Source organism: Pongo abelii, chromosome 4 (assembly GCF_028885655.2).
Source record: "Pongo abelii isolate AG06213 chromosome 4, NHGRI_mPonAbe1-v2.0_pri, whole genome shotgun sequence".
Taxonomy (NCBI): domain Eukaryota; kingdom Metazoa; phylum Chordata; class Mammalia; order Primates; family Hominidae; genus Pongo; species Pongo abelii.
The window spans coordinates 182,655,422-182,661,752 of NC_071989.2; the positions used below are offsets into that span (position 1 = coordinate 182,655,422).

The 6,331-nt window shown below is 49.1% G+C and overlaps 1 long non-coding RNA gene across 1 annotated transcript; it reads right to left on the bottom strand.

Moving 5' to 3' along the window:
- Positions 1-1,821: 1,821 nt before the first annotated feature.
- On the bottom strand, positions 1,822-5,969 carry LOC129059301 (uncharacterized). Its single transcript, XR_008525094.2, has 4 exons — positions 5,836-5,969; positions 5,663-5,754; positions 2,714-2,770; positions 1,822-2,279 (listed from the first exon to the last, which is right to left on the bottom strand). It is a non-coding gene; the product is annotated as an uncharacterized LOC129059301 (long non-coding RNA).
- Between the last annotated feature and the right edge of the window lie 362 nt (positions 5,970-6,331).

The following is a 6,331-nucleotide window of genomic DNA, read 5'->3' on the forward strand; positions in this document are numbered from 1 at the left end:
TTTCCCCTATTTTTCACATCAGAAAGCTCATGCTGGTTATTTTTGTGAGCATCAGGCTTTTCTGAATATTTCTGGACGGAGAAATTCACATGTCAGCAAGATATCAACTTCAGTGTTTTCAATTATGTACTTTTAAATATAACATACACGGATTCATTCTCTTCATTAAAAAATAGGGAGAAGGAAAGGATAGAGAGAGATTTGTTAAAGGATACAAAATTACTAGATGGCTAGATAGGATGAAGAAGTTCTAGTGTTCTATAGCATTGCAGGATGACTATAGTTCATATATAATATAGTATATAGTTTCAAATAGCTAGATGGAGGATATTGAATGCTCCCAACACAAAGATATGATAAAGGTTTGAGACGATGGATATGCTAATTACCCTGATCTGATCACTATATATTATATGTATCAAAACATCACTATGTACCCCATGAATATATATAATTATTATTTGTCAATTTCAAAGAAAAAAGAGTTAAAGCATCAGAGATAATGCTGAGGAGGTGGACCAGGAAGGAGGAACCTGCTTTCTTGACATCACCACGGAGTCTCCAGCCAGCCTGGGACTGCTTACCTCTTGGGCTTCCTGTTGCAAGATATAAATAACCTGCTACATGTTGGGCAGCTGTGAGCAGGTTTTCTGCTCCCTGCAGCTGACAATGCTATCTGAGACACCCCCACCTACCACTGAGCCTCCCTTGTCTTCCACCGTCACTTTAGCTTCTTACCAGTCTTTATTTTTCTACCTAGCACTTCATCACTGGCTGACAAGGTATGATTTTTGAATTGCTTACAAGCTGGTCTCTATTTTCCCATGAGAATGTAAGCTCCACGTGGAGAAGTGTTGGTCTTGTTCCCATGTTATCCGTAAGGCCTAATACAATACCTGGTACGTAGCAGGTGTTTGATAAGTATTTGTCAAATAAATGAATGAATGCAAATTTGATCACCTTCCTCCCCTTTCAGAAGATAAAATCCAAACTACTCAGATGGGCAAACGGCCATTCCTGCCCTGGACACTACCTGCTCCACCCACCTTGTACCAAGCTCCATGTCTACACCCTCTGCTGGGCCTTTGCACAGGCTGTTCTCTCACATGCATTAATTGAGCATCTTCTATATGTCAGGTGCCCTTTTAGGCATGGGAGATAACTCAATGAAACAGCCACCTGCAGTTTCCACCCAATGGAGCTCAGCAGAAAGGAGAGACGTAGGCCGGCAGTACAGTGTGGCCAGTCACAGTACAAGGTGGGATACAGGGAATTAAGAGCTCCTCAGTGTCTAAGCAGCAAACTCCAATTCATTTTTTAAGGCCCAGCTCCAATGTCCCCTCTTCTAGGAAGGCTTTCCCCAGACCCTATGTTGGAGCAGATGCTCCTGGTGCTCCCTAAGCCCCTTGGCCTTCTGCTGCCACTGAATGCAGCCCATTCGTTTGTCTTTGCCTGGGTCCTTGTGCGCCTCTCCGGGCAGCCTATGAGCCATAGGGCCAGGAGCCCTGTCTTATTGTCTCCGTAGCCCCAAGGCCCAGTGCAGGGCTAGACCTGGCAGTTTTTATTGGATTCAGCTACTGACTTGTCCCTTCCTTGGCTTGCTCTTCTCCTCTCCAGCCCCCTTCATTTGCTCAAGTTTCAGGTTTCAGGCTGACTCTGTCTCTCCTTTTCACACTTAGGTCCCCAGACATTTCTTTGTCTTGTTCTGAATTAACCCTTCCTCTTTCGAGGGAAGCTTGGGGAGGGGAAGTGCCAGCTTTCTCTTGGGCTGGCTAGCAAAGCTTAGATGAAAGGCCAGAAAAAGGTATCCAAACTCTTAGCAATTGTTTTCCTGCTTTTATTATTCTTTATTCCTCAGGCTAGGCCCCTCCTTCCCTCCTTGCTTTCTCTGTCTTGCATTGTCACCCAACCATACTCCCTTCCCAGAACGTGACAGATTCCTCACACCTCTGCACCTCTGCACCTGCTGCTTCCCTCCGCCAGAGACGCTGTTCCCCCACCATCGCTTCCTGATGAAAGCTGCCACACTCTGTGAAGCCAAATACCCATGTTACCTTCTCAATATGGCTCCTCCCATGTCCCCTTCCCCATCCCCAAGCACAACAAATCGCTCCCATGGTGCTCTGTGCTTCCTTGGCTGTAGCTGGATCCCATGACATTCTGGTGGGTCATCCATGGTCACATCCTCTCAGATGTGAGCTCCTCATCACCTGGATCAGTGAGAAGTCTATACCCAATCTCTCTTTGTCCTTCCAGTGCTCAGCATAGAGCTTGCCACGCTATAGAACCAAATAGATCTTTGGGTGGCTGAGGTCTTAGGCAAGGGAGTGAGAAGGAGTGGCCACCCTTCCTGGTAACAGCACCTTATTTGCCTCTGGGGAACCATCTTCCCCACTTTCCGTCCATCTGGCTTGAATGGGACTGACCGAGATGCAGGGCAGGGCATATGACCTAAGGCAACCGCATTGGACAGTGCATCCCCTGACCTGAGAGATTGCTCAGTGATAGGCATGTCACCCAAGCCTGGCCCATGAGATCATGGCAACAAAATTAAAGATGAGCTTGGAAATGGAGTGGAGGGCAGATGAGGGCAGGAGGAAAAGGATAAACCAAAACTAGAATTTGTGCCTTATAGCCATGAAGTCTAAGATATTTGAGAGAGTCTGGCCACACTCATGGCTCTGTGTTCTCCAAGGGATCAAAGTGTTCTTACCTCACAATCTGCTCTTGTTGTGGGAGGATCATGATTGGGCCTTCTTGTTGGCAGTACCTAGAGTCGAAAGAAGCAAGACATGACAGTGAGCTGCGGAGAAAGAGCATGCATTTTGGGGTCAGACGATCTGAGTTCAAATCTTAGCTCTGCTACTTACTGGCAGCACACAAGTCCCTTGTCTCCCTGATGCTTGGTGCCTTCATTAGTGAGGCATGAAAATCCATTTGTAAGGTCACAGTCACAAATAAAACATGCATGCAAATAGCAGTTAGTCATCTACTGCAGTGATTCCATTGTAATTCTGAGTTGGTAGTCTGCTAAAATCATCTAAGGTAGGAGATGTGGAAGTGGATGATAAGGCTTAAGCTATGGCAGAGAGTAAGAATGGAGAGGAAGATAGAATAAATATTATCCAGGGAATATTAGTCAGAAATCTTCTGTTTGCAGTTGACAGAAACCCCACTTGAAAGCATGCTTCACCGGGCGCGGTGGCTCACACCTGTAATCCCAGCACTTTGGGAGGCTGAGGCGGGTGGATCACAAGGTCAGGAGTTAGAGACCAGCCTGGCCAATATGGTGAAACCCTATCTCTACTAAAAATACAAAAATTAGCCTGGCGTGGTGGCGCATGCCTGTAGTTTCAGCTACTCAGGAGGCTGAAGCAGAAGAATCACTTGAACCGGGGAGGCGGAGGTTGCAGTGAGCTGAGATTGAAATCACACCACTGCACTCCAGCCTGGACAACAGAGCAAGACTGTGTCTCAAAATAAATAAATAAATGAAATGAAAACGAAAGCACGCTTAAGCAAAAAAGAATCATTCCACACAGCTCAGAGGTGCATGGCCAGGAGGCTAGGTCTCTGCCTAGTACCCCATTATGGTCCTTCTTTCCTGTGGGGTGACCTGATTCTCTGATTTTCCACTGTGCACATGGAGGCCCCAGCTGCCCCAGGCTGGCATATTTGCACAGTGAGCAATCCCTATAGGAAAAGAGAGGTTCTCTTCCCCAGCATTTCTCACAAAAGTCTTGGAACTGAAGCCTCAGTGGCCACTCTTCCATCATGCTCCCATCCTAGAGCCTATGATGGGCATGAGAGATATTCTGATTGGCTGAGCCTGGGTCCCTAGTGCTGGGGGTAGGGGGGTTGGGGGGACAGGGAGGAGAGAATCCAACCTCACCTTAATTACATGGAGTGAGAGTGCAGAAGGGGATCTCTGGGGTGCTGTCACTCAGAGAAGTGGGGTATACCAGGCAAATATAAAAAACAGGTGTGTCTTCCAGAAGGAGTTTAGCCATCCAAGGAAGGTTTGGAAGTGGAAGGCCAGGAAATCAATAGAGTCAGCACTAACCAGGCGGGTTTTGAGCTTGCAGCCCCTGTCTTTGGTCTCCAGCAGGCCTCACAAGCATGACTCAGTGGTGAGGCTGCCGCACATGTGGTTTTGAAACCAACCTTTCCCCTTGGCCCCAGCACTGCGTTGGCGTGTCCCTGGGGCTGGTCTCAGTGCCCGCCTGGAAATGCCCTCGGTTTGGGCCCCTGCCTGAGTCTCTGGAAAGGTCTTTGATCTCCTCACCCCAGCTCTTCCATTGGCTTCCTCCTCACCCTGGGACAAAGTCTGGCAATTGCTGAGAAAAAGGCCAAATGCCACCTTGCAATTTGCTGGGTCATCCTGGAACAAGTGCTGCTGGGGCTCCCTGTCCCTACCCAAGCAGAGAAAAGTTCAGGACAGTGGGCAGATGCCCCCACCCCCAGAAACGAGTAGACCGGGAGGCTGGGCCCGGGGTGCTGGCCGAGACCCTGGCCAAGTGCTTATCCACAGTGATAAATGAGGTCATCATAGCTGCTAAGGTCAGTCCTCCTCAGGCATGTAAACAGCAAATAAGCTCATGATTGGAGAACACCTTTTGAGAGAGGAAGCTCCTGCATGCAGAAGATCCTTCCTGAGCACTTCTGCCCTCCATGTCCGAGCTGCACACTGTAACAGAGAGGTGAATAAAACGTAATCCCTACCACAAATTGCTTGCCAGCAATGACAAGAGACAGACAGGTAGCAATCAGCCCACAGTACGGTACACAGAGTCTGTTTATAGAAGGACAGTCTGGAGCTTAGGAAGTATGGAGGAGGCATAAAAGGTACAGCCGGGGGACAAGTGGGAGGGACCCAAGGAGCCAGGGACTAAGCTGGCACCTGAAGGAGAAAGCTGCTGGGGTGAAGAAAGGAGGGAAAAGGCATCCATCCTAGGTGGAAGCAGCATGTGCAAAAATACAGTGGTTGCTCAGGGGCCTGTAAGTGGAGCCCAGGGCACCGGGAGAGGCAATGGGAAGAGGGGACATTAGAGGGGAAGATGGGACCAGTGTTCTCAAGTTCTTTAATTGGGGCAGTGTCGAGGTCTGGTCCCGGTTCATTCCCTCTGGTCCAGATCATTTTCTCTAAAACAATTAAACAGAAACTCATGCAGACCAAGTGTCTCCCTCCATAGGAAATCGTCTTAGCAAGGACTCGACACTTCCTGGGAAAGCTAAAGGGATGTGTGACTTTCTGGGAAACCACATCCCAATATTTCCTGCATTCTCACCCCAGAGCCCCCAAATCAGGCTTGTTTCTAGGAAGTCAAATCAACAGTGAAGGTTTGGACTGTAGCAGCAGCCAGGTGGAAAGACACACAGCCCCTGCACACCTGGGCTGGCTGGACAAAGTGGCCGGGCAGATGCGCAGGTAGGAAAGCCTGCAGGTGCTGAAGGTGCCCCCAGAAGAAAGACAAAACCATCTCTCCTTGTCCCCTTATTTTGTCATTTGAAACTTATCATTTAGGGGAAGGTGAAGGCCATTTGGTCATATATTCCCAGCTGCGTGACCTTGAGACTTTCAGTTTCCTCAGCTGAAAAGGTGATGTGAGAATGACCCTAGGTCTAGCAAGCCAAGCACCTGTGCGAGGAGATGCCCACTCACTCTTTTTTCCGAAGACCCTCCTCAGCAAAGCCGGAAAATGCTCTCTCTCCCCACACTGGAGACCAGTGTGCTCTCCAGACAGCAGACTCTCCCTGGCAGGGTCACAAACCAAATGTCTAAATATTAAAAGTTTTAAAGCAAGCTAACAAACCGCTAGATAAAATATGTCATACCTCTTCACGTGATGGCAGAGCCTCCTAATGACCTGGAAGGCCAGATCAGAATGGCTAGACTCCTCGGAGTTTCGCATTGGCATGCGGCAGCTACTTTCCCCATTCTTCATGTTTTCCTGCACTGGGAGAAAAACAGAAACCGGGCACTCAGCCCACGTGGCCAAGCTCTACCCAGGTACCCCAAGCAGCCTTCAGGGCTGGAGCACCCACTGGCCATGTGGTCCACACTAGGGAAGATGGGAGAGGTCCAGGAGGCCTCAGAAGTGAGCATGGGCGTTTGGACAGGGAACCCCAGGGTCCTGGGAACCCAGAGTGTCCTCTGGCATGTGGGTTCCAACTGGGCACAGCCCTTTGTTCCCCAAGACTCCTTACTTGCAGGGAGGGGCAGTGTCTGAGCAAGACCTTCTAAAATGCAGGGCCCAGGGCTGGAGCCCCTCTTACCCTGATCAGAGAGTGCTGGACAGGGAACTGGAGATGCAAGAATATCAGGGTTTTT